The sequence below is a fragment of the Equus asinus genome, chromosome 1 (assembly GCF_041296235.1).
Source record: "Equus asinus isolate D_3611 breed Donkey chromosome 1, EquAss-T2T_v2, whole genome shotgun sequence".
NCBI classification, from domain to species: Eukaryota; Metazoa; Chordata; class Mammalia; order Perissodactyla; family Equidae; genus Equus; species Equus asinus.
This window is the reverse complement of record NC_091790.1, coordinates 55,047,031-55,072,826: the sequence shown is the minus strand read 5'-3', so window position 1 is coordinate 55,072,826 and position 25,796 is coordinate 55,047,031.

Sequence of the window (25,796 nt, the reverse complement as noted above, 5' to 3'; positions counted from 1 at the left end):
CAAAGGCCTGTGAAACGCAATTTCATTCTGGGCCTCCTCTGGCTGAAGTAGAACTTCTGCTCTGCCATGTGCTACATTGCCCTAGAGCTTCAAGACTCAAAGCCCTGCCTTGTTTCCAAAGGAGAAGATAGGCCCCAAAGCATCTTGCTTCCAGCTCATTGGGAAGCTAAGAAACAACTCAGTCTGCACAGTGCTCTTACAGACAACTGGGAACATCTCTTCCAAAGGCCTGTGAAATGCAGTTTCTTGGCAGGCCTGATCTGGCTGAAGTAGAACTTCTGCTGTGGGTGTGCTACATTGCTCTAGAGCTTCAAGGCTGAAAGCCCTGCCTTGTTTCCAAAGGGAAAGATACGCCAAAAAGCATATTGCTTCCAGTTCTTTGGGAAGCTAAGAAACAAATCGCTCTGCACAGTGTTCTTACAGACTACTGGGAACATCTCATACAAAGGCCTGTGAAACGCAGTTCCTTTGAAGGCTTGATCTATCTGAAGTAGAACTTCTGCTCTGGGTGTGCTACATTGCCCTAGAGCTTCAAGGCCCAAAGCCGTGCCTTGTTTCCAAAGGGGGAGATAGGCTCCAAAGCAACTTGCTTCCAGCTCTTTGGGAAGCTGAGAAACAACTCGCTGTCCACAGTGCTCTTACAGCCTACCGGGAACATCTCTTACAAAGGCATGGGAAACGCAATTTCTTTGCAGGCCTGATCTGGCTGAAGTATAACTTCTGCTCTGGCTGTGCTATATTGCCCTAGAGATTCAAGGCACAAAGTGCTGAATTGTTTAGCAACTTCTCAGATAGGCACCAAAGCATCTTGCTTCCAGCTCTTTGGGAAGCTAAGAAACAACTCGCTCGGCACAGTTCTCTTACAGCCTATCGGGAACATCTCTTACAAAGGCCTGTGAAACGCAGTTTCTTTGCAGGCTGATCTGGCTGAAGTAGTTCTTCTGCACTGGGTGTGCTACGTTGCCCTTGAGCTTCAAGGCACAAAGTGCTGAATTGTTTCCAAAGGCGGAGATAGGCCCCAAAGCGTCTTGCTTCCAGCTCTTTGGGAAGCTAAGAAACAACTCGCTCTGCACAGTGCTCTTACAGCCTACTGCGAACATCTCTTACAAAGGCCTGTGAAACGCAGTTTCTCTGCAGGCCTGACCTGGCTGAAGTAGAAGTTATGCTGTGGGAGGGCTACATTGCTCTAGAGCTTCAAGGCTGAAAGCCCTGCCTTGTTTCCAAAGGGAAAGATACGCCAAAAAGCATATTGCTTCCAGTTCTTTGGGAAGCTAAGAAACAAATCGCTCTGCACAGTGTTCTTACAGCCTACTGGGAACATCTCTTACAAATGCCTGTGAAACGCAGTTTCTTTGCAGAGCTGATCTGGGTGAAGTAGAACTCCTGCTCTGGGTATGCTACATTGCCCTAGAGCTTCAAGGCGCAAAGCCCTGCCTTGTTCCCAAAGGGGGAGATAGGCCCCAAATCATCTTGCATCCAGCTCTTTGGGAAGCTAAGAAACAACTCGCTCTGCACAGTGCTCTTACAGCCTACAGGGAACATCTCTTACAAAGGCCTGTGAAACGCAATTTCATTCTGGGCCTCCTCTGGCTGAAGTAGAACTTCTGCTCTGCCATGTGCTACATTGCCCTAGAGCTTCAAGACTCAAAGCCCTGCCTTGTTTCCAAAGGGGAAGACAGGCCCCAAAGCATCTTGCTCCCAGCTCATTGGGAAGCTAAGAAACAACTCAGTCTGCACAGTGCTCTTACAGACAACTGGGAACATCTCTTCCAAAGGCCTGTGAAACGCAGTTTCTTGGCAGGCCTGATCTGGCTGAAGTAGAACTTCTGCGGTGGGTGTGCTACATTGCTCTAGAGCTTCAAGGCTGAAAGCCCTGCCTTGTTTCCAAAGGGAAAGATACGCCAAAAAGCATATTGCTTCCAGTTCTTTGGGAAGCTAAGAAACAAATCGCTCTGCACAGTGTTCTTACAGCCTACTGGGAACATCTCTTTCAAATGCCTGTGAAACGCAGTTTCTTTGCAGAGCTAATCTGGGTGAAGTAGAACTCCTGCTCTGGGTATGCTACATTGCCCTAGTTCTTCAAGGCGCAAAGCCCTGCCTTGTTCCCAAAGAGGGCGATAGGCCCCAAATCATCTTGCATCCAGCTCTTTGGGAAGCTAAGAAACAACTCGCTCTGCACAGTGCTCTTACAGGCTACCGGGAACATCTCTTACAAAGGCCTGTGAAACGCATTTTCTTCGCTGCCCTGATCTGGCTGACGTTGAACTACTGCTCTGCCGTGTGCTGCATTGCCCACATGATGCAAGGCGCAAAGTCCTGCCTTGTTTGCCAATGGGGAGATAGGCCCCAAAGCATCTTGCTTCCAGCTCTTTCGGAAGCTGAGAAACAACTCGCTCTGCACAGTGCTCTTACAGCCTACCGGGAACATCTCTTACAAAGGCCTGTGAAACGCAATTTCATTCTGGGCCTCCTCTGGCTGAAGTAGAACTTCTGCTCTGCCATGTGCTACATTGCCCTAGAGCTTCAAGACTCAAAGCCCTGCCTTGTTTCCAAAGGGGAAGACAGGCCCCAAAGCATCTTGCTTCCAGCTCATTGGGAAGCTAAGAAACAACTCAGTCTGCACAGTGCTCTTACAGACAACTGGGAACATCTCTTCCAAAGGCCTGTGAAACGCAGTTTCTTGGCAGGCCTGATCTGGCTGAAGTAGAACTTCTGCGGTGGGTGTGCTACATTGCTCTAGAGCTTCAAGGCTGAAAGCCCTGCCTTGTTTCCAAAGGGAAAGATACGCCAAAAAGCATATTGCTTCCAGTTCTTTGGGAAGCTAAGAAACAAATCGCTCTGCACAGTGTTCTTACAGACTACTGGGAACATCTCTTACAAAGGCCCGTGAAACGCAGTCTCTTTGAAGGCCTGATCTATCTGAAGTAGAACTTCTGCTCTGGGTGTGCTACATTGCCCTAGAGCTTCAAGGCCCAAAGCCGTGCCTTGTTTCCAAAGGGGGAGATAGGCTCCAAAGCATCTTGCTTCCAGCTCTTTGGGAAGCTGAGAAACAACTCGCTGTCCACAGTGCTCTTACAGCCTACCGGGAACATCTCTTACAAAGGCATGGGAAACGCAATTTCTTTGCAGGCCTGATCTGGCTGAAGTATAACTTCTGCTCTGGCTGTGCTATATTGCCCTAGAGATTCAAGGCACAAAGTGCTGAATTGTTTAGCAACTTCTCAGATAGGCACCAAAGCATCTTGCTTCCAGCTCTTTGGGAAGCTAAGAAACAACTCGCTCGGCACAGTTCTCTTACAGCCTATCGGGAACATCTCTTACAAAGGCCTGTGAAACGCAGTTTCTTTGCAGGCTGATCTGGCTGAAGTAGTTCTTCTGCACTGGGTGTGCTACGTTGCCCTTGAGCTTCAAGGCACAAAGTGCTGAATTGTTTCCAAAGGCGGAGATAGGCCCCAAAGCGTCTTGCTTCCAGCTCTTTGGGAAGCTAAGAAACAACTCGCTCTGCACAGTGCTCTTACAGCCTACTGCGAACATCTCTTACAAAGGCCTGTGAAACGCAGTTTCTCTGCAGGCCTGACCTGGCTGAAGTAGAAGTTATGCTGTGGGAGGGCTACATTGCTCTAGAGCTTCAAGGCTGAAAGCCCTGCCTTGTTTCCAAAGGGAAAGATACGCCAAAAAGCATATTGCTTCCAGTTCTTTGGGAAGCTAAGAAACAAATCGCTCTGCACAGTGTTCTTACAGCCTACTGGGAACATCTCTTACAAATGCCTGTGAAACGCAGTTTCTTTGCAGAGCTGATCTGGGTGAAGTAGAACTCCTGCTCTGGGTATGCTACATTGCCCTAGAGCTTCAAGGCGCAAAGCCCTGCCTTGTTCCCAAAGGGGGAGATAGGCCCCAAATCATCTTGCATCCAGCTCTTTGGGAAGCTAAGAAACAACTCGCTCTGCACAGTGCTCTTACAGGCTACCTGGAACATCTCTTACAAAGGCCTGTGAAACGCATTTTCTTCGCTGCCCTGATCTGGGTGACGTTGAACTACTGCTCTGCCGTGTGCTGCATTGCCCACATGATGCAAGGCGCAAAGTCCTGCCTTGTTTGCGAATGGGGAGATAGGCCCCAAAGCATCTTGCTTCCAGCTCTTTGGGAAGCTAAGAAACAACTCGCTCTGCACAGTGCTCTTACAGCCTACCGGGAACATCTCTTACAAAGGCCTGTGAAACGCAATTTCATTCTGGGCCTCCTCTGGCTGAAGTAGAACTTCTGCTCTGCCATGTGCTACATTGCCCTAGAGCTTCAAGACTCAAAGCCCTGCCTTGTTTCCAAAGGGGAAGACAGGCCCCAAAGCATCTTGCTTCCAGCTCATTGGGAAGCTAAGAAACAACTCAGTCTGCACAGTGCTCTTACAGACAACTGGGAACATCTCTTCCAAAGGCCTGTGAAACGCAGTTTCTTGGCAGGCCTGATCTGGCTGAAGTAGAACTTCTGCGGTGGGTGTGCTACATTGCACTAGAGCTTCAAGGCTGAAAGCCCTGCCTTGTTTCCAAAGGGAAAGATACGCCAAAAAGCATATTGCTTCCAGTTCTTTGGGAAGCTAAGAAACAAATCACTCTGCACAGTGTTCTTACAGACTACTGGGAACATCTCTTACAAAGGCCCGTGAAACGCAGTCTCTTTGAAGGCCTGATCTATCTGAAGTAGAACTTCTGCTCTGGGTGTGCTACATTGCCCTAGAGCTTCAAGGCCCAAATCCGTGCCTTGTTTCCAAAGGGGGAGATAGGCTCCAAAGCATCTTGCTTCCAGCTCTTTGGGAAGCTAAGAAACAACTCGCTCTGCACAGTGCTCTTACAGGCTACCTGGAACATCTCTTACAAAGGCCTGTGAAACGCATTTTCTTCGCTGCCCTGATCTGGCTGACGTTGAACTACTGCTCTGCCCTGTGCTGCATTGCCCACATGATGCAAGGCGCAAAGTCCTGCCTTGTTTGCGAATGGGGAGATAGGCCCCAAAGCATCTTGCTTCCAGCTCTTTCGGAAGCTGAGAAACAACTCGCTCTGCACAGTGCTCTTACAGCCTACCGGGAACATCTCTTACAAAGGCCTGTGAAACGCAATTTCATTCTAGGCCTCCTCTGGCTGAAGTAGAACTTCTGCTCTGGGTCTGCTACATTGCCCTAGAGCTTCAAGACTCAAAGCCCTGCCTTGTTTCCAAAGGAGAAGATAGGCCCCAAAGCATCTTGCTTCCAGCTCATTGGGAAGCTAAGAAACAACTCAGTCTGCACAGTGCTCTTACAGACAACTGGGAACATCTCTTCCAAAGGCCTGTGAAATGCAGTTTCTTGGCAGGCCTGATCTGGCTGAAGTAGAACTTCTGCTCTGGGTGTGCTACATTGCCCTAGAGCTTCAAGGACCAAAGCCGTGCCTTGTTTCCTAAAGGGGAGATAGGCTCCAAAGCATCTTGCTTCCAGCTCTTTGGGAAGCTGAGAAACAACTCGCTGTCCACAGTGCTCTTACAGCCTACCGGGAACATCTCTTACAAAGGCATGGGAAACGCAATTTCTTTGCAGGCCTGATCTGGCTGAAGTATAACTTCTGCTCTGGCTGTGCTATATTGCCCTAGAGATTCAAGGCACAAAGTGCTGAATTGTTTAGAAACTTCTCAGATAGGCACCAAAGCATCTTGCTTCCAGCTCTTTGGGAAGCTAAGAAACAACTCGCTCGGCACAGTTCTCTTACAGCCTATCGGGAACATCTCTTACAAAGGCCTGTGAAACGCAGTTTCTTTGCAGGCTGATCTGGCTGAAGTAGTTCTTCTGCACTGGGTGTGCTACGTTGCCCTTGAGCTTCAAGGCACAAAGTGCTGAATTGTTTCCAAAGGCGGAGATACGGCCCAAAGCGTCTTGCTTCCAGCTCTTTGGGAAGCTAAGAAACAACTCGCTCTGCACAGTGCTCTTACAGCCTACTGCGAACATCTCTTACAAAGGCCTGTGAAACGCAGTTTCTCTGCAGGCCTGACCTGGCTGAAGTAGAACTTATGCTGTGGGAGGGCTACATTGCTCTAGAGCTTCAAGGCTGAAAGCCCTGCCTTGTTTCCAAAGGGAAAGATACGCCAAAAAGCATATTGCTTCCAGTTCTTTGGGAAGCTAAGAAACAAATCGCTCTGCACAGTGTTCTTACAGCCTACTGGGAACATCTCTTACAAATGCCTGTGAAACGCAGTTTCTTTGCAGAGCTGATCTGGGTGAAGTAGAACTCCTGCTCTGGGTATGCTACATTGCCCTAGAGCTTCAAGGCGCAAAGCCCTGCCTTGTTCCCAAAGGGGGAGATAGGCCCCAAATCATCTTGCATCCAGCTCTTTGGGGAGCTAAGAAACAACTCGCTCTGCACAGTGCTCTTACAGGCTACCTGGAACATCTCTTACAAAGGCCTGTGAAACGCATTTTCTTCACTGCCCTGATCTGGGTGACGTTGAACTACTGCTCTGCCGTGTGCTGCATTGCCCACATGATGCAAGGCGCAAAGTCCTGCCTTGTTTGCGAATGGGGAGATAGGCCCCAAGCATCTTGCTTCCAGCACTTTCGGAAGCTAAGAAACAACTCGCTCTGCACAGTGCTCTTAAAGCCTACCGGGAACATCTCTTACAAAGGCCTGTGAAACGCAATTTCATTCTGGGCCTCCTCTGGCTGAAGTAGAACTTCTGCTCTGCCATGTGCTACATTGCCCTAGAGCTTCAAGACTCAAAGCCCTGCCTTGTTTCCAAAGGGGAAGACAGGCCCCAAAGCATCTTGCTTCCAGCTCATTGGGAAGCTAAGAAACAACTCAGTCTGCACAGTGCTCTTACAGACAACTGGGAACATCTCTTCCAAAGGCCTGTGAAACGCAGTTTCTTGGCAGGCCTGATCTGGCTGAAGTAGAACTTCTGCGGTGGGTGTGCTACATTGCTCTAGAGCTTCAAGGCTGAAAGCCCTGCCTTGTTTCCAAAGGGAAAGATACGCCAAAAAGCATATTTCTTCCATTTCTTTGGGAAGCTAAGAAACAAATCGCTCTGCACAGTGTTCTTACAGCCTACTGGGAACATCTCTTTCAAATGCCTGTGAAACGCAGTTTCTTTGCAGAGCTAATCTGGGTGAAGTAGAACTCCTGCTCTGGGTATGCTACATTGCCCTAGTTCTTCAAGGCGCAAAGCCCTGCCTTGTTCCCAAAGGGGGCGATAGGCCCCAAATCATCTTGCATCCAGCTCTTTGGGAAGCTAAGAAACAACTCGCTCTGCACAGTGCTCTTACAGGCTACCTGGAACATCTCTTACAAAGGCCTGTGAAACGCATTTTCTTCGCTGCCCTGATCTGGCTGACGTTGAACTACTGCTCTGCCGTGTGCTGCATTGCCCACATGATGCAAGGCGCAAAGTCCTGCCTTGTTTGCCAATGGGGAGATAGGCCCCAAAGCATCTTGCTTCCAGCTCTTTGGGAAGCTAAGAAACAACTCGCTCTGCACAGTGCTCTTACAGCCTACCGGGAACATCTCTTACAAAGGCCTGTGAAACGCAATTTCATTCTGGGCCTCCTCTGGCTGAAGTAGAACTTCTGCTCTGGCTGTGCTATATTGCCCTAGAGATTCAAGGCACAAAGTGCTGAATTGTTTAGAAACTTCTCAGATAGGCACCAAAGCATCTTGCTTCCAGCTCTTTGGGAAGCTAAGAAACAACTCGCTCGGCACAGTTCTCTTACAGCCTATCGGGAACATCTCTTACAAAGGCCTGTGAAACGCAGTTTCTTTGCAGGCTGATCTGGCTGAAGTAGTTCTTCTGCACTGGGTGTGCTACGTTGCCCTTGAGCTTCAAGGCACAAAGTGCTGAATTGTTTCCAAAGGCGGAGATAGGCCCCAAAGCGTCTTGCTTCCAGCTCTTTGGGAAGCTAAGAAACAACTCGCTCTGCACAGTGCTCTTACAGCCTACTGCGAACATCTCTTACAAAGGCCTGTGAAACGCAGTTTCTCTGCAGGCCTGACCTGGCTGAAGTAGAAGTTATGCTGTGGGAGGGCTACATTGCTCTAGAGCTTCAAGGCTGAAAGCCCTGCCTTGTTTCCAAAGGGAAAGATACGCCAAAAAGCATATTGCTTCCAGTTCTTTGGGAAGCTAAGAAACAAATCGCTCTGCACAGTGTTCTTACAGCCTACTGGGAACATCTCTTACAAATGCCTGTGAAACGCAGTTTCTTTGCAGAGCTGATCTGGGTGAAGTAGAACTCCTGCTCTGGGTATGCTACATTGCCCTAGAGCTTCAAGGCGCAAAGCCCTGCCTTGTTCCCAAAGGGGGCGATAGGCCCCAAATCATCTTGCATCCAGCTCTTTGGGAAGCTAAGAAACAACTCGCTCTGCACAGTGCTCTTACAGGCTACCTGGAACATCTCTTACAAAGGCCTGTGAAACGCATTTTCTTCGCTGCCCTGATCTGGCTGACGTTGAACTACTGCTCTGCCGTGTGCTGCATTGCCCACATGATGCAAGGCGCAAAGTCCTGCCTTGTTTGCGAATGGGGAGATAGGCCCCAAAGCATCTTGCTTCCAGCTCTTTCGGAAGCTAAGAAACAACTCGCTCTGCACAGTGCTCTTACAGCCTACCGGGAACATCTCTTACAAAGGCCTGTGAAACGCAATTTCATTCTGGGCCTCCTATGGCTGAAGTAGAACTTCTGCTCTGCCATGTGCTACATTGCACTAGAGCTTCAAGACTCAAAGCCCTGCCTTGTTTCCAAAGGGGAAGACAGGCCCCAAAGCATCTTGCTTCCAGCTCATTGGGAAGCTAAGAAACAACTCAGTCTGCACAGTGCTCTTACAGACAACTGGGAACATCTCTTCCAAAGGCCTGTGAAACGCAGTTTCTTGGCAGGCCTGATCTGGCTGAAGTAGAACTTCTGCGGTGGGTGTGCTACATTGCTCTAGAGCTTCAAGGCTGAAAGCCCTGCCTTGTTTCCAAAGGGAAAGATACGCCAAAAAGCATATTGCTTCCAGTTCTTTGGGAAGCTAAGAAACAAATCGCTCTGCACAGTGTTCTTACAGACTACTGGGAACATCTCTTACAAAGGCCCGTGAAACGCAGTCTCTTTGAAGGCCTGATCTATCTGAAGTAGAACTTCTGCTCTGGGTGTGCTACATTGCCCTAGAGCTTCAAGGCCCAAAGCCGTGCCTTGTTTCCAAAGGGGGAGATAGGCTCCAAAGCATCTTGCTTCCAGCTCTTTGGGAAGCTGAGAAACAACTCGCTGTCCACAGTGCTCTTACAGCCTACCGGGAACATCTCTTACAAAGGCATGGGAAACGCAATTTCTTTGCAGGCCTGATCTGGCTGAAGTATAACTTCTGCTCTGGCTGTGCTATATTGCCCTAGAGATTCAAGGCACAAAGTGCTGAATTGTTTAGAAACTTCTCAGATAGGCACCAAAGCATCTTGCTTCCAGCTCTTTGGGAAGCTAAGAAACAACTCGCTCGGCACAGTTCTCTTACAGCCTATCGGGAACATCTCTTACAAAGGCCTGTGAAACGCAGTTTCTTTGCAGGCTGATCTGGCTGAAGTAGTTCTTCTGCACTGGGTGTGCTAGGTTGCCCTTGAGCTTCAAGGCACAAAGTGCTGAATTGTTTCCAAAGGCGGAGATAGGCCCCAAAGCGTCTTGCTTCCAGATCTTTGGGAAGCTAAGAAACAACTCGCTCTGCACAGTGCTCTTACAGCCTACTGCGAACATCTCTTACAAAGGCCTGTGAAACGCAGTTTCTCTGCAGTCCTGACCTGGCTGAAGTAGAAGTTATGCTGTGGGAGGGCTACATTGCTCTAGAGCTCCAAGGCTGAAAGCCCTGCCTTGTTTCCAAAGGGGAAGACAGGCCCCAAAGCATCTTGCTTCCAGCTCATTCGGAAGCTAAGAAACAACTCAGTCTGCACAGTGCTCTTACAGACAACTGGGAACATCTCTTCCAAAGGCCTGTGAAACGCAGTTTCTTGGCAGGCCTGATCTGGCTGAAGTAGAACTTCTGCGGTGGGTGTGCTACATTGCTCTAGAGCTTCAAGGCTGAAAGCCCTGCCTTGTTTCCAAAGGGAAAGATACGCCAAAAAGCATATTGCTTCCAGTTCTTTGGGAAGCTAAGAAACAAATCGCTCTGCACAGTGTTCTTACAGACTACTGGGAACATCTCTTACAAAGGCCCGTGAAACGCAGTCTCTTTGAAGGCCTGATCTATCTGAAGTAGAACTTCTGCTCTGGGTGTGCTACATTGCCCTAGAGCTTCAAGGCCCAAAGCCGTGCCTTGTTTCCAAAGGGGGAGATAGGCTCCAAAGCATCTTGCTTCCAGCTCTTTCGGAAGCTGAGAAACAACTCGCTCTGCACAGTGCTCTTACAGCCTACCGGGAACATCTCTTACAAAGGCCTGTGAAACGCAATTTCATTCTAGGCCTCCTCTGGCTGAAGTAGAACTTCTGCTCTGGGTCTGCTACATTGCCCTAGAGCTTCAAGACTCAAAGCCCTGCCTTGTTTCCAAAGGAGAAGATAGGCCCCAAAGCATCTTGCTTCCAGCTCATTGGGAAGCTAAGAAACAACTCAGTCTGCACAGTGCTCTTACAGACAACTGGGAACATCTCTTCCAAAGGCCTGTGAAATGCAGTTTCTTGGCAGGCCTGATCTGGCTGAAGTAGAACTTCTGCTCTGGGTGTGCTACATTGCCCTAGAGCTTCAAGGACCAAAGCCGTGCCTTGTTTCCTAAAGGGGAGATAGGCTCCAAAGCATCTTGCTTCCAGCTCTTTGGGAAGCTGAGAAACAACTCGCTGTCCACAGTGCTCTTACAGCCTACCGGGAACATCTCTTACAAAGGCATGGGAAACGCAATTTCTTTGCAGGCCTGATCTGGCTGAAGTATAACTTCTGCTCTGGCTGTGCTATATTGCCCTAGAGATTCAAGGCACAAAGTGCTGAATTGTTTAGAAACTTCTCAGATAGGCACCAAAGCATCTTGCTTCCAGCTCTTTGGGAAGCTAAGAAACAACTCGCTCGGCACAGTTCTCTTACAGCCTATCGGGAACATCTCTTACAAAGGCCTGTGAAACGCAGTTTCTTTGCAGGCTGATCTGGCTGAAGTAGTTCTTCTGCACTGGGTGTGCTACGTTGCCCTTGAGCTTCAAGGCACAAAGTGCTGAATTGTTTCCAAAGGCGGAGATACGGCCCAAAGCGTCTTGCTTCCAGCTCTTTGGGAAGCTAAGAAACAACTCGCTCTGCACAGTGCTCTTACAGCCTACTGCGAACATCTCTTACAAAGGCCTGTGAAACGCAGTTTCTCTGCAGGCCTGACCTGGCTGAAGTAGAACTTATGCTGTGGGAGGGCTACATTGCTCTAGAGCTTCAAGGCTGAAAGCCCTGCCTTGTTTCCAAAGGGAAAGATACGCCAAAAAGCATATTGCTTCCAGTTCTTTGGGAAGCTAAGAAACAAATCGCTCTGCACAGTGTTCTTACAGCCTACTGGGAACATCTCTTACAAATGCCTGTGAAACGCAGTTTCTTTGCAGAGCTGATCTGGGTGAAGTAGAACTCCTGCTCTGGGTATGCTACATTGCCCTAGAGCTTCAAGGCGCAAAGCCCTGCCTTGTTCCCAAAGGGGGAGATAGGCCCCAAATCATCTTGCATCCAGCTCTTTGGGGAGCTAAGAAACAACTCGCTCTGCACAGTGCTCTTACAGGCTACCTGGAACATCTCTTACAAAGGCCTGTGAAACGCATTTTCTTCACTGCCCTGATCTGGGTGACGTTGAACTACTGCTCTGCCGTGTGCTGCATTGCCCACATGATGCAAGGCGCAAAGTCCTGCCTTGTTTGCGAATGGGGAGATAGGCCCCAAGCATCTTGCTTCCAGCACTTTCGGAAGCTAAGAAACAACTCGCTCTGCACAGTGCTCTTAAAGCCTACCGGGAACATCTCTTACAAAGGCCTGTGAAACGCAATTTCATTCTGGGCCTCCTCTGGCTGAAGTAGAACTTCTGCTCTGCCATGTGCTACATTGCCCTAGAGCTTCAAGACTCAAAGCCCTGCCTTGTTTCCAAAGGGGAAGACAGGCCCCAAAGCATCTTGCTTCCAGCTCATTGGGAAGCTAAGAAACAACTCAGTCTGCACAGTGCTCTTACAGACAACTGGGAACATCTCTTCCAAAGGCCTGTGAAACGCAGTTTCTTGGCAGGCCTGATCTGGCTGAAGTAGAACTTCTGCGGTGGGTGTGCTACATTGCTCTAGAGCTTCAAGGCTGAAAGCCCTGCCTTGTTTCCAAAGGGAAAGATACGCCAAAAAGCATATTTCTTCCATTTCTTTGGGAAGCTAAGAAACAAATCGCTCTGCACAGTGTTCTTACAGCCTACTGGGAACATCTCTTTCAAATGCCTGTGAAACGCAGTTTCTTTGCAGAGCTAATCTGGGTGAAGTAGAACTCCTGCTCTGGGTATGCTACATTGCCCTAGTTCTTCAAGGCGCAAAGCCCTGCCTTGTTCCCAAAGGGGGCGATAGGCCCCAAATCATCTTGCATCCAGCTCTTTGGGAAGCTAAGAAACAACTCGCTCTGCACAGTGCTCTTACAGGCTACCTGGAACATCTCTTACAAAGGCCTGTGAAACGCATTTTCTTCGCTGCCCTGATCTGGCTGACGTTGAACTACTGCTCTGCCGTGTGCTGCATTGCCCACATGATGCAAGGCGCAAAGTCCTGCCTTGTTTGCCAATGGGGAGATAGGCCCCAAAGCATCTTGCTTCCAGCTCTTTGGGAAGCTAAGAAACAACTCGCTCTGCACAGTGCTCTTACAGCCTACCGGGAACATCTCTTACAAAGGCCTGTGAAACGCAATTTCATTCTGGGCCTCCTCTGGCTGAAGTAGAACTTCTGCTCTGGCTGTGCTATATTGCCCTAGAGATTCAAGGCACAAAGTGCTGAATTGTTTAGAAACTTCTCAGATAGGCACCAAAGCATCTTGCTTCCAGCTCTTTGGGAAGCTAAGAAACAACTCGCTCGGCACAGTTCTCTTACAGCCTATCGGGAACATCTCTTACAAAGGCCTGTGAAACGCAGTTTCTTTGCAGGCTGATCTGGCTGAAGTAGTTCTTCTGCACTGGGTGTGCTACGTTGCCCTTGAGCTTCAAGGCACAAAGTGCTGAATTGTTTCCAAAGGCGGAGATAGGCCCCAAAGCGTCTTGCTTCCAGCTCTTTGGGAAGCTAAGAAACAACTCGCTCTGCACAGTGCTCTTACAGCCTACTGCGAACATCTCTTACAAAGGCCTGTGAAACGCAGTTTCTCTGCAGGCCTGACCTGGCTGAAGTAGAAGTTATGCTGTGGGAGGGCTACATTGCTCTAGAGCTTCAAGGCTGAAAGCCCTGCCTTGTTTCCAAAGGGAAAGATACGCCAAAAAGCATATTGCTTCCAGTTCTTTGGGAAGCTAAGAAACAAATCGCTCTGCACAGTGTTCTTACAGCCTACTGGGAACATCTCTTACAAATGCCTGTGAAACGCAGTTTCTTTGCAGAGCTGATCTGGGTGAAGTAGAACTCCTGCTCTGGGTATGCTACATTGCCCTAGAGCTTCAAGGCGCAAAGCCCTGCCTTGTTCCCAAAGGGGGCGATAGGCCCCAAATCATCTTGCATCCAGCTCTTTGGGAAGCTAAGAAACAACTCGCTCTGCACAGTGCTCTTACAGGCTACCTGGAACATCTCTTACAAAGGCCTGTGAAACGCATTTTCTTCGCTGCCCTGATCTGGCTGACGTTGAACTACTGCTCTGCCGTGTGCTGCATTGCCCACATGATGCAAGGCGCAAAGTCCTGCCTTGTTTGCGAATGGGGAGATAGGCCCCAAAGCATCTTGCTTCCAGCTCTTTCGGAAGCTAAGAAACAACTCGCTCTGCACAGTGCTCTTACAGCCTACCGGGAACATCTCTTACAAAGGCCTGTGAAACGCAATTTCATTCTGGGCCTCCTCTGGCTGAAGTAGAACTTCTGCTCTGCCATGTGCTACATTGCCCTAGAGCTTCAAGACTCAAAGCCCTGCCTTGTTTCCAAAGGGGAAGACAGGCCCCAAAGCATCTTGCTTCCAGCTCATTGGGAAGCTAAGAAACAACTCAGTCTGCACAGTGCTCTTACAGACAACTGGGAACATCTCTTCCAAAGGCCTGTGAAACGCAGTTTCTTGGCAGGCCTGATCTGGCTGAAGTAGAACTTCTGCGGTGGGTGTGCTACATTGCTCTAGAGCTTCAAGGCTGAAAGCCCTGCCTTGTTTCCAAAGGGAAAGATACGCCAAAAAGCATATTGCTTCCAGTTCTTTGGGAAGCTAAGAAACAACTCGCTCGGCACAGTTCTCTTACAGCCTATCGGGAACATCTCTTACAAAGGCCTGTGAAACGCAGTTTCTTTGCAGGCTGATCTGGCTGAAGTAGTTCTTCTGCACTGGGTGTGCTAGGTTGCCCTTGAGCTTCAAGGCACAAAGTGCTGAATTGTTTCCAAAGGCGGAGATAGGCCCCAAAGCGTCTTGCTTCCAGATCTTTGGGAAGCTAAGAAACAACTCGCTCTGCACAGTGCTCTTACAGCCTACTGCGAACATCTCTTACAAACGCCTGTGAAACGCAGTTTCTCTGCAGGCCTGACCTGGCTGAAGTAGAAGTTATGCTGTGGGAGGGCTACATTGCTCTAGAGCTTCAAGGCTGAAAGCCCTGCCTTGTTTCCAAAGGGAAAGATACGCCAAAAAGCATATTGCTTCCAGTTCTTTGGGAAGCTAAGAAACAAATCGCTCTGCACAGTGTTCTTACAGCCTACTGGGAACATCTCTTACAAATGCCTGTGAAACGCAGTTTCTTTTCCTAGCTGATCTGGGTGAAGTAGAACTCCTGCTCTGGGTATGCTACATTGCCCTAGAGCTTCAAGGCGCAAAGCCCTGCCTTGTTCCCAAAGGGGGCGATAGGCCCCAAATCATCTTGCATCCAGCTCTTTGGGAAGCTAAGAAACAACTCGCTCTGCACAGTGCTCTTACAGGCTACCTGGAACATCTCTTACAAAGGCCTGTGAATGCATTTTCTTCGCTGCCCTGATCTGGCTGACGTTGAACTACTGCTCTGCCGTGTGCTGCATTGCCCACATGATGCAAGGCGCAAAGTCCTGCCTTGTTTGCGAATGGGGAGATAGGCCCCAAAGCATCTTGCTTCCAGCTCTTTCGGAAGCTAAGAAACAACTCGCTCTGCACAGTGCTCTTACAGCCTACTGCGAACATCTCTTACAAAGGCCTGTGAAAGGCAGTTTCTCTGCAGGCCTGACCTGGCTGAAGTAGAAGTTATGCTGTGGGAGGGCTACATTGCTCTAGAGCTTCAAGGCTGAAAGCCCTGCCTTGTTTCCAAAGGGAAAGATACGCCAAAAAGCATATTGCTTCCAGTTCTTTGGGAAGCTAAGAAACAAATCGCTCTGCACAGTGTTCTTACAGCCTACTGGGAACATCTCTTACAAAAGCCTGTGAAACGCAGTTTCTTTGCAGAGCTGATCTGGGTGAAGTAGAACTCCTGCTCTGGGTATGCTACATTGCCCTAGAGCTTCAAGGCGCAAAGCCCTGCCTTGTTCCCAAAGGGGGCGATAGGCCCCAAATCATCTTGCATCCAGCTCTTTGGGAAGCTAAGAAACAACTCGCTCTGCACAGTGCTCTTACAGGCTACCTGGAACATCTCTTACAAAGGCCTGTGAAACGCATTTTCTTCGCTGCCCTGATCTGGCTGACGTTGAACTACTGCTCTGCCGTGTGCTGCATTGCCCACATGATGCAAGGCGCAAAGTCCTGTCTTGTTTGCGAATGGGGAGATAGGCCCCAAAGCATCTTGCTTCCAGCTCTTTGGGAAGCTAAGAAACAACTCGCTCTGCACAGTGCTCTTACAGCCTACCGGGAACATCTCTTACAAAGGCCTGTGAAACGCAATTTCATTCTGGGCCTCCTCTGGCTGAAGTAGAACTTCTGCTCTGCCATGTGCTACATTGCCCTAGAGCTTCAAGACTCAAAGCCCTGCCTTGTTTCCAAAGGGGAAGACAGGCCCCAAAGCATCTTGCTTCCAGCTCATTGGGAAGCTAAGAAACAACTCAGTCTGCACAGTGCTCTTACAGACAACTGGGAACATCTCTTCCAAAGGCCTGTGAAACGCAGTTTCTTGGCAGGCCTGATCTGGCTGAAGTAGAACTTCTGCGGTGGGTGTGCTACATTGCTCTAGAGCTTCAAGGCTGAAAGCCCTGCCTTGTTTCCAAAGGGAAAGATACGCCAAAAAGCATATTTCTTCCATTTCTTTGGGAAGCTAAGAAACAAATCGCTCTGCACAGTGTTCTTACAGACTACTGGGAACATCTCTTACAAAGGCCCGTGAAACGCAGTTTCTTTGAAGGCCTGATCTATCTGAAGTAGAACTTCTGCTCTGGGTGTGCTACATTGCCCTAGAGCTTCAAGGCCCAAAGCCGTGCCTTGTTTCCAAAGGGGGAGATAGGCTCCAAAGCATCTTGCTTCCAGCTCTTTGGGAAGCTGAGAAACAACTCGCTGTCCACAGTGCTCTTACAGCATACCGGGAACATCTCTTACAAAGGCATGGGAAACGCAATTTCTTTGCAGGCCTGATCTGGCTGAAGTATAACTTCTGCTCTGGCTGTGCTATATTGCCCTAGAGATTCAAGGCACAAAGTGCTGAATTGTTTAGAAACTTCTCAGATAGGCACCAAAGCATCTTGCTTCCAGCTCTTTGGGAAGCTAAGAAACAACTCGCTCGGCACAGTTCTCTTACAGCCTATCGGGAACATCTCTTACAAAGGCCTGTGAAACGCAGTTTCTTTGCAGGCTGATCTGGCTGAAGTAGTTCTTCTGCACTGGGTGTGCTACGTTGCCCTTGAGCTTCAAGGCACAAAGTGCTGAATTGTTTCCAAAGGCGGAGATAGGCCCCAAAGCGTCTTGCTTCCAGCTCTTTGGGAAGCTAAGAAACAACTCGCTCTGCACAGTGCTCTTACAGCCTACTGCGAACATCTCTTACAAAGGCCTGTGAAACGCAGTTTCTCTGCAGGCCTGACCTGGCTGAAGTAGAAGTTATGCTGTGGGAGGGCTACATTGCTCTAGAGCTTCAAGGCTGAAAGCCCTGCCTTGTTTCCAAAGGGAAAGATACGCCAAAAAGCATATTGCTTCCAGTTCTTTGGGAAGCTAAGAAACAAATCGCTCTGCACAGTGTTCTTACAGCCTACTGGGAACATCTCTTACAAATGCCTGTGAAACGCAGTTTCTTTGCAGAGCTGATCTGGGTGAAGTAGAACTCCTGCTCTGGGTATGCTACATTGCCCTAGAGCTTCAAGGCGCAAAGCCCTGCCTTGTTCCCAAAGGGGGCGATAGGCCCCAAATCATCTTGCATCCAGCTCTTTGGGAAGCTAAGAAACAACTCGCTCTGCACAGTGCTCTTACAGGCTACCTGGAACATCTCTTACAAAGGCCTTTGAAACGCATTTTCTTCGCTGCCCTGATCTGGCTGACGTTGAACTACTGCTCTGCCGTGTGCTGCATTGCCCACATGATGCAAGGCGCAAAGTCCTGCCTTGTTTGCGAATGGGGAGATAGGCCCCAAAGCATCTTGCTTCCAGCTCTTTCGGAAGCTAAGAAACAACTCGCTCTGCACAGTGCTCTTACAGCCTACCGGGAACATCTCTTACAAAGGCCTGTGAAACGCAATTTCATTCTGGGCCTCCTCTGGCTGAAGTAGAACTTCTGCTCTGCCATGTGCTACATTGCCCTAGAGCTTCAAGACTCAAAGCCCTGCCTTGTTTCCAAAGGGGAAGACAGGCCCCAAAGCATCTTGCTTCCAGCTCATTGGGAAGCTAAGAAACAACTCAGTCTGCACAGTGCTCTTACAGACAACTGGGAACATCTCTTCCAAAGGCCTGTGAAACGCAGTTTCTTGGCAGGCCTGATCTGGCTGAAGTAGAACTTCTGCGGTGGGTGTGCTACATTGCTCTAGAGCTTCAAGGCTGAAAGCCCTGCCTTGTTTCCAAAGGGAAAGATACGCCAAAAAGCATATTGCTTCCAGTTCTTTGGGAAGCTAAGAAACAAATCGCTCTGCACAGTGTTCTTACAGACTACTGGGAACATCTCTTACAAAGGCCCCTGAAACGCAGTCTCTTTGAAGGCCTGATCTATCTGAAGTAGAACTTCTGCTCTGGGTGTGCTACATTGCCCTAGAGCTTCAAGGCCCAAAGCCGTGCCTTGTTTCCAAAGGGGGAGATAGGCTCCAAAGCATCTTGCTTCCAGCTCTTTGGGAAGCTGAGAAACAACTCGCTGTCCACAGTGCTCTTACAGCCTACCGGGAACATCTCTTACAAAGGCATGGGAAACGCAATTTCTTTGCAGGCCTGATCTGGCTGAAGTATAACTTCTGCTCTGGCTGTGCTATATTGCCCTAGAGATTCAAGGCACAAAGTGCTGAATTGTTTAGAAACTTCTCAGATAGGCACCAAAGCATCTTGCTTCCAGCTCTTTGGGAAGCTAAGAAACAACTCGCTCGGCACAGTTCTCTTACAGCCTATCGGGAACATCTCTTACAAAGGCCTGTGAAACGCAGTTTCTTTGCAGGCTGATCTGGCTGAAGTAGTTCTTCTGCACTGGGTGTGCTAGGTTGCCCTTGAGCTTCAAGGCACAAAGTGCTGAATTGTTTCCAAAGGCGGAGATAGGGCCCAAAGCGTCTTGCTTCCAGCTCTTTGGGAAGCTAAGAAACAACTCGCTCTGCACAGTGCTCTTACAGCCTACTGCGAACATCTCTTACAAAGGCCTGTGAAACGCAGTTTCTCTGCAGGCCTGACCTGGCTGAAGTAGAAGTTATGCTGTGGGAGGGCTACATTGCTCTAGAGCTTCAAGGCTGAAAGCCCTGCCTTGTTTCCAAAGGGAAAGATACGCCAAAAAGCATATTGCTTCCAGTTCTTTGGGAAGCTAAGAAACAAATCGCTCTGCACAGTGTTCTTACAGCCTACTGGGAACATCTCTTACAAATGCCTGTGAAACGCAGTTTCTTTGCAGAGCTGATCTGGGTGAAGTAGAACTCCTGCTCTGGGTATGCTACATTGCCCTAGAGCTTCAAGGCGCAAAGCCCTGCCTTGTTCCCAAAGGGGGCGATAGGCCCCAAATCATCTTGCATCCAGCTCTTTGGGAAGATAAGAAACAACTCGCTCTGCACAGTGCTCTTACAGGCTACCTGGAACATCTCTTACAAAGGCCTGTGAATGCATTTTCTTCGCTGCCCTGATCTGGCTGACGTTGAACTACTGCTCTGCCGTGTGCTGCATTGCCCACATGATGCAAGGCGCAAAGTCCTGCCTTGTTTGCGAATGGGGAGATAGGCCCCAAAGCATCTTGCTTCCAGCTCTTTCGGAAGCTAAGAAACAACTCGCTCTGCACAGTGCTCTTACAGCCTACTGCGAACATCTCTTACAAAGGCCTGTGAAAGGCAGTTTCTCTGCAGGCCTGACCTGGCTGAAGTAGAAGTTATGCTGTGGGAGGGCTACATTGCTCTAGAGCTTCAAGGCTGAAAGCCCTGCCTTGTTTCCAAAGGGAAAGATACGCCAAAAAGCATATTGCTTCCAGTTCTTTGGGAAGCTAAGAAACAAATCGCTCTGCACAGTGTTCTTACAGCCTACTGGGAACATCTCTTACAAATGCCTGTGAAACGCAGTTTCTTTGCAGAGCTGATCTGGGTGAAGTAGAACTCCTGCTCTGGGTATGCTACATTGCCCTAGAGCTTCAAGGCGCAAAGCCCTGCCTTGTTCCCAAAGGGGGCGATAGGCCCCAAATCATCTTGCATCCAGCTCTTTGGGAAGCTAAGAAACAACTCGCTCTGCACAGTGCTCTTACAGGCTACCTGGAACATCTCTTACAAAGGCCTGTGAAACGCATTTTCTTCGCTGCCCTGATCTGGCTGACGTTGAACTACTGCTCTGCCGTGTGCTGCATTGCCCACATGATGCAAGGCGCAAAGTCCTGCCTTGTTTGCGAATGGGGAGATAAGCCCCAAAGCATCTTGCTTCCAGCTCTTTCGGAAGCTAAGAAACAACTCGCTCTGCACAGTGCTCTTACAGCCTACCGGGAACATCTCTTCCAAAGGCCTGTGAAACGCAGTTTCTTGGCAGGCCTGATCTGGCTGAAGTAGAACTTCTGCGGTGGGTGTGCTACATTGCTCTAGAGCTTCAAGGCTGAAAGCCCTGCCTTGTTTCCAAAGGGAAAGATACGCCAAAAAGCATATTGCTTCCAGTTCTTTGGGAAGCTAAGAAACAAATCGCTCTGCACAGTGTTCTTACAGACTACTGGGAACATCTCTTACAAAGGCCCCTGAAACGCAGTCTCTTTGAAGGCCTGATCTATCTGAAGTAGAACTTCTGCTCTGGGTGTGCTACATTGCCCTAGAGCTTCAAGGCCCAAAGCCGTGCCTTGTTTCCAAAGGGGGAGATAGGCTCCAAAGCATCTTGCTTCCAGCTCTTTGGGAAGCTGAGAAACAACTCGCTGTCCACAGTGCTCTTACAGCCTACCGGGAACATCTCTTACAAAGGCATGGGAAACGCAATTTCTTTGCAGGCCTGATCTGGCTGAAGTATAACTTCTGCTCTGGCTGTGCTATATTGCCCTAGAGATTCAAGGCACAAAGTGCTGAATTGTTTAGAAACTTCTCAGATAGGCACCAAAGCATCTTGCTTCCAGCTCTTTGGGAAGCTAAGAAACAACTCGCTCGGCACAGTTCTCTTACAGCCTATCGGGAACATCTCTTACAAAGGCCTGTGAAACGCAGTTTCTTTGCAGGCTGATCTGGCTGAAGTAGTTCTTCTGCACTGGGTGTGCTACGTTGCCCTTGAGCTTCAAGGCACAAAGTGCTGAATTGTTTCCAAAGGCGGAGATAGGGCCCAAAGCGTCTTGCTTCCAGCTCTTTCGGAAGCTAAGAAACAACTCAGTCTGCACAGTGCTCTTACAGCCTACTGCGAACATCTCTTACAAAGGCCTGTGAAAGGCAGTTTCTCTGCAGGCCTGACCTGGCTGAAGTAGAAGTTATGCTGTGGGAGGGCTACATTGCTCTAGAGCTTCAAGGCTGAAAGCCCTGCCTTGTTTCCAAAGGGAAAGATACGCCAAAAAGCATATTGCTTCCAGTTCTTTGGGAAGCTAAGAAACAAATCGCTCTGCACAGTGTTCTTACAGCCTACTGGGAACATCTCTTACAAATGCCTGTGAAACGCAGTTTCTTTGCAGAGCTGATCTGGGTGAAGTAGAACTCCTGCTCTGGGTATGCTACATTGCCCTAGAGCTTCAAGGCGCAAAGCCCTGCCTTGTTCCCAAAGGGGGCGATAGGCCCCAAATCATCTTGCATCCAGCTCTTTGGGAAGCTAAGAAACAACTCGCTCTGCACAGTGCTCTTACAGGCTACCTGGAACATCTCTTACAAAGGCCTGTGAAACGCATTTTCTTCGCTGCCCTGATCTGGCTGACGTTGAACTACTGCTCTGCCGTGTGCTGCATTGCCCACATGATGCAAGGCGCAAAGTCCTGCCTTGTTTGCGAATGGGGAGATAAGCCCCAAAGCATCTTGCTTCCAGCTCTTTCGGAAGCTAAGAAACAACTCGCTCTGCACAGTGCTCTTACAGCCTACCGGGAACATCTCTTACAAAGGCCTGTGAAACGCAATTTCATTCTGGGCCTCCTCTGGCTGAAGTAGAACTTCTGCTCTGCCATGTGCTACATTGCCCTAGAGCTTCAAGACTCAAAGCCCTGCCTTGTTTCCAAAGGGGAAGACAGGCCCCAAAGCATCTTGCTTCCAGCTCATTGGGAAGCTAAGAAACAACTCAGTCTGCACAGTGCTCTTACAGACAACTGGGAACATCTCTTCCAAAGGCCTGTGAAACGCAGTTTCTTGGCAGGCCTGATCTGGCTGAAGTAGAACTTCTGCGGTGGGTGTGCTACATTGCTCTAGAGCTTCAAGGCTGAAAGCCCTGCCTTGTTTCCAAAGGGAAAGATACGCCAAAAAGCATATTTCTTCCATTTCTTTGGGAAGCTAAGAAACAAATCGCTCTGCACAGTGTTCTTACAGCCTACTGGGAACATCTCTTACAAAGGCATGGGAAACGCAATTTCTTTGCAGGCCTGATCTGGCTGAAGTATAACTTCTGCTCTGGCTGTGCTATATTGCCCTAGAGATTCAAGGCACAAAGTGCTGAATTGTTTAGAAACTTCTCAGATAGGCACCAAAGCATCTTGCTTCCAGCTCTTTGGGAAGCTAAGAAACAACTCGCTCGGCACAGTTCTCTTACAGCCTATCGGGAACATCTCTTACAAAGGCCTGTGAAACGCAGTTTCTTTGCAGGCTGATCTGGCTGAAGTAGTTCTTCTGCACTGGGTGTGCTAGGTTGCCCTTGAGCTTCAAGGCACAAAGTGCTGAATTGTTTCCAAAGGCGGAGATAGGCCCCCAAAGCGTCTTGCTTCCAGATCTTTGGGAAGCTAAGAAACAACTCGCTCTGCACAGTGCTCTTACAGCCTACTGCGAACATCTCTTACAAAGGCCTGTGAAACGCAGTTTCTCTGCAGTCCTGACCTGGCTGAAGTAGAAGTTATGCTGTGGGAGGGCTACATTGCTCTAGAGCTCCAAGGCTGAAAGCCCTGCCTTGTTTCCAAAGGGGAAGACAGGCCCCAAAGCATCTTGCTTCCAGCTCATTCGGAAGCTAAGAAACAACTCAGTCTGCACAGTGCTCTTACAGACAACTGGGAACATCTCTTCCAAAGGCCTGTGAAACGCAGTTTCTTGGCAGGCCTGATCTGGCTGAAGTAGAACTTCTGCGGTGGGTGTGCTACATTGCTCTAGAGCTTCAAGGCTGAAAGCCCTGCCTTGTTTCCAAAGGGAAAGATACGCCAAAAAGCATATTGCTTCCAGTTCTTTGGGAAGCTAAGAAACAAATCGCTCTGCACAGTGTTCTTACAGACTACTGGGAACATCTCATACAAAGGCCTGTGAAACGCAGTTCCTTTGAAGGCTTGATCTATCTGAAGTAGAACTTCTGCTCTGGGTGTGCTACATTGCCCTAGAGCTTCAAGGCCCAAAGCCGTGCCTTGTTTCCAAAGGGGGAGATAGGCTCCAAAGCAACTTGCTTCCAGCTCTTTGGGAAGCTGAGAAACAACTCGCTGTCCACAGTGCTCTTACAGCCTACCGGGAACATCTCTTACAAAGGCATGGGAAACGCAATTTCTTTGCAGGCCTGATCTGGCTGAAGTATAACTTCTGCTCTGGCTGTGCTATATTGCCCTAGAGATTCAAGGCACAAAGTGCTGAATTGTTTAGCAACTTCTCAGATAGGCACCAAAGCATCTTGCTTCCAGCTCTTTGGGAAGCTAAGAAACAACTCGCTCGGCACAGTTCTCTTACAGCCTATCGGGAACATCTCTTACAAAGGCCTGTGAAACGCAGTTTCTTTGCAGGCTGATCTGGCTGAAGTAGTTCTTCTGCACTGGGTGTGCTACGTTGCCCTTGAGCTTCAAGGCACAAAGTGCTGAATTGTTTCCAAAGGCGGAGATAGGCCCCAAAGCGTCTTGCTTCCAGCTCTTTGGGAAGCTAAGAAACAACTCGCTCTGCACAGTGCTCTTACAGCCTACTGCGAACATCTCTTACAAAGGCCTGTGAAACGCAGTTTCTCTGCAGGCCTGACCTGGCTGAAGTAGAAGTTATGCTGTGGGAGGGCTACATTGCTCTAGAGCTTCAAGGCTGAAAGCCCTGCCTTGTTTCCAAAGGGAAAGATACGCCAAAAAGCATATTGCTTCCAGTTCTTTGGGAAGCTAAGAAACAAATCGCTCTGCACAGTGTTCTTACAGCCTACTGGGAACATCTCTTACAAATGCCTGTGAAACGCAGTTTCTTTGCAGAGCTGATCTGGGTGAAGTAGAACTCCTGCTCTGGGTATGCTACATTGCCCTAGAGCTTCAAGGCGCAAAGCCCTGCCTTGTTCCCAAAGGGGGCGATAGGCCCCAAATCATCTTGCATCCAGCTCTTTGGGAAGCTAAGAAACAACTCGCTCTGCACAGTGCTCTTACAGGCTACCTGGAACATCTCTTACAAAGGCCTGTGAAACGCATTTTCTTCGCTGCCCTGATCTGGCTGACGTTGAACTACTGCTCTGCCGTGTGCTGCATTGCCCACATGATGCAAGGCGCAAAGTCCTGTCTTGTTTGCGAATGGGGAGATAGGCCCCAAAGCATCTTGCTTCCAGCTCTTTGGGAAGCTAAGAAACAACTCGCTCTGCACAGTGCTCTTACAGCCTACCGGGAACATCTCTTACAAAGGCCTGTGAAACGCAATTTCATTCTGGGCCTCCTCTGGCTGAAGTAGAACTTCTGCTCTGCCATGTGCTACATTGCCCTAGAGCTTCAAGACTCAAAGCCCTGCCTTGTTTCCAAAGGGGAAGACAGGCCCCAAAGCATCTTGCTTCCAGCTCATTGGGAAGCTAAGAAACAACTCAGTCTGCACAGTGCTCTTACAGACAACTGGGAACATCTCTTCCAAAGGCCTGTGAAACGCAGTTTCTTGGCAGGCCTGATCTGGCTGAAGTAGAACTTCTGCGGTGGGTGTGCTACATTGCTCTAGAGCTTCAAGGCTGAAAGCCCTGCCTTGTTTCCAAAGGGAAAGATACGCCAAAAAGCATATTTCTTCCATTTCTTTGGGAAGCTAAGAAACAAATCGCTCTGCACAGTGTTCTTACAGACTACTGGGAACATCTCTTACAAAGGCCCGTGAAACGCAGTTTCTTTGAAGGCCTGATCTATCTGAAGTAGAACTTCTGCTCTGGGTGTGCTACATTGCCCTAGAGCTTCAAGGCCCAAAGCCGTGCCTTGTTTCCAAAGGGGGAGATAGGCTCCAAAGCATCTTGCTTCCAGCTCTTTGGGAAGCTGAGAAACAACTCGCTGTCCACAGTGCTCTTACAGCATACCGGGAACATCTCTTACAAAGGCATGGGAAACGCAATTTCTTTGCAGGCCTGATCTGGCTGAAGTATAACTTCTGCTCTGGCTGTGCTATATTGCCCTAGAGATTCAAGGCACAAAGTGCTGAATTGTTTAGAAACTTCTCAGATAGGCACCAAAGCATCTTGCTTCCAGCTCTTTGGGAAGCTAAGAAACAACTCGCTCGGCACAGTTCTCTTACAGCCTATCGGGAACATCTCTTACAAAGGCCTGTGAAACGCAGTTTCTTTGCAGGCTGATCTGGCTGAAGTAGTTCTTCTGCACTGGGTGTGCTACGTTGCCCTTGAGCTTCAAGGCACAAAGTGCTGAATTGTTTCCAAAGGCGGAGATAGGCCCCAAAGCGTCTTGCTTCCAGCTCTTTGGGAAGCTAAGAAACAACTCGCTCTGCACAGTGCTCTTACAGCCTACTGCGAACATCTCTTACAAAGGCCTGTGAAACGCAGTTTCTCTGCAGGCCTGACCTGGCTGAAGTAGAAGTTATGCTGTGGGAGGGCTACATTGCTCTAGAGCTTCAAGGCTGAAAGCCCTGCCTTGTTTCCAAAGGGAAAGATACGCCAAAAAGCATATTGCTTCCAGTTCTTTGGGAAGCTAAGAAACAAATCGCTCTGCACAGTGTTCTTACAGCCTACTGGGAACATCTCTTACAAATGCCTGTGAAACGCAGTTTCTTTGCAGAGCTGATCTGGGTGAAGTAGAACTCCTGCTCTGGGTATGCTACATTGCCCTAGAGCTTCAAGGCGCAAAGCCCTGCCTTGTTCCCAAAGGGGGCGATAGGCCCCA